The sequence below is a fragment of the Carya illinoinensis genome, chromosome 4 (genome assembly GCF_018687715.1).
Source record: "Carya illinoinensis cultivar Pawnee chromosome 4, C.illinoinensisPawnee_v1, whole genome shotgun sequence".
NCBI lineage: Eukaryota > Viridiplantae > Streptophyta > Magnoliopsida > Fagales > Juglandaceae > Carya > Carya illinoinensis.
This window is the reverse complement of record NC_056755.1, coordinates 44,578,803-44,580,321: the sequence shown is the minus strand read 5'-3', so window position 1 is coordinate 44,580,321 and position 1,519 is coordinate 44,578,803. Positions and strand designations below refer to the sequence as shown.

General features: G+C 35.5%; 1 long non-coding RNA gene across 1 annotated transcript; it reads right to left on the bottom strand.

The window, feature by feature from the left end:
- Window positions 1-271: 271 nt before the first annotated feature.
- Window positions 272-1,293, bottom strand: LOC122306941. Its single transcript, XR_006241573.1, has 2 exons — window positions 1,088-1,293; window positions 272-969 (listed from the first exon to the last, which is right to left on the bottom strand). It is a non-coding gene; the product is annotated as an uncharacterized LOC122306941 (long non-coding RNA).
- Window positions 1,294-1,519: the final 226 nt, after the last annotated feature.

Genomic DNA, 1,519 nt, shown 5'->3' with positions numbered 1-1,519 from the left:
CCTAATTCCACGCTCAGCTCATTCGTAGTCAAACATCCTCTAATCCCTGCTAGCAGAAGGGTTATGGAGTTAGCACAAGAGCGTTACCATCCCATTGTCACACAGATAATTCAGGAGAAGTCACTCAGTATATTCCGCTCTTGAATAACCAGAAAAACTCCACCGAAATAATAACTCATCTCATCTTAGAGTCATAACACACGCACCCAAAAATCTATTTAATACATAAAAATCCAGTTTTCATTTTCAACATATAAACCTATATGCAATATGCGAAAACCCAATTTTCATTTTATAAACATGAACATACGTGCACAATACAATGTATACATCAAGACACAAAAATATCCAACAAATCTCAACATCACCCAATCACACAAATAACTTTATTCTCCTTCCAACTGATCCCAAACTCCTCAAATTCAGTCCGACACAACCAACTAATTTTACAAAATATTTATTAGTGTAAAAATATATTTAAATATGAAAGGTCATTTGAAAAAACTTACAATACTTTAAAGTTAATATTTCTGAAACATCATGCACCCGATTTAACTCCCAAAAGTTAGCTAAAAAATAAAATTACAAAAGTTACAATTTTTTAGACTGAAATGGTTTCAAAAAGAAGGAAACTTTGAAGGAATATTTTCGGAATAAAGGGGCTGATTTTTACTGAAATAAATCTTGAAGAAAGCGGCTGGAAGTGTATTCATGACTAGAAACAAAAATCCACAAGAACTGAAAAATGAAGCTCACGGTTATGTGGGCAAAAAAGTGGGACAACAAGGGTAAAACAGAGCATGAAAATAGAGCTAGAACAAGACACGGTTTTGGGTAAAAAAAAAAAAAAAAACATAAAAACGACAAGGGTTTAACCACAATCTAGGACCCAAAAATACAAGAGGAAAAATGAGAGAAAATCGAGCAAGAAAATGGGGCCAAAACAGAGTAAGACTCCTATGGACTGACCTGCAAAAATGAAGGAAAAGCAACGAAAATTAAAATGCAAAGAGGGTAGAAGAGCAGTTCGATTTAGCAAAAAAAAAAAATGTAGAATCAACACAAGAAAGTAAAATGAAAATATTACCAGCTGAAGAAGCTACTAAGAATCTCGGCACAACTAGCTTCTGTCGAGTAAAGAGCAAATCAAAAGAAAATAAAATGAAGAGAAAGAAGGAGGTGATGCGCGGCAGAGAAGAAGAAAATAAAATGGAGAAGAAGAAAAGAAGCTCAAACCGACAGATTGAAGAAGGAAAATGGAGATGAAGTAGAGAGGAGAGCGCAAATGAAGAAGAGAAAGAAAGGAAGTGGACGGCGCTGAAGAGGAAGGAAGGAAGAAAAGAAAGCCCTAAGGCTAGACGAAAACGGCAACGTTTTGGGGAAAGAAAGGGCTGGGTTATGAAGCAAACGGACTAGGCCCAAATCTAAACGGGTTTTGGCCCAATATCATAGTAAAATCCCACTTAAATAAGCTCAAACCGAAAATAGGAGTCCAACAAGATAAAAAGACACAATGAAA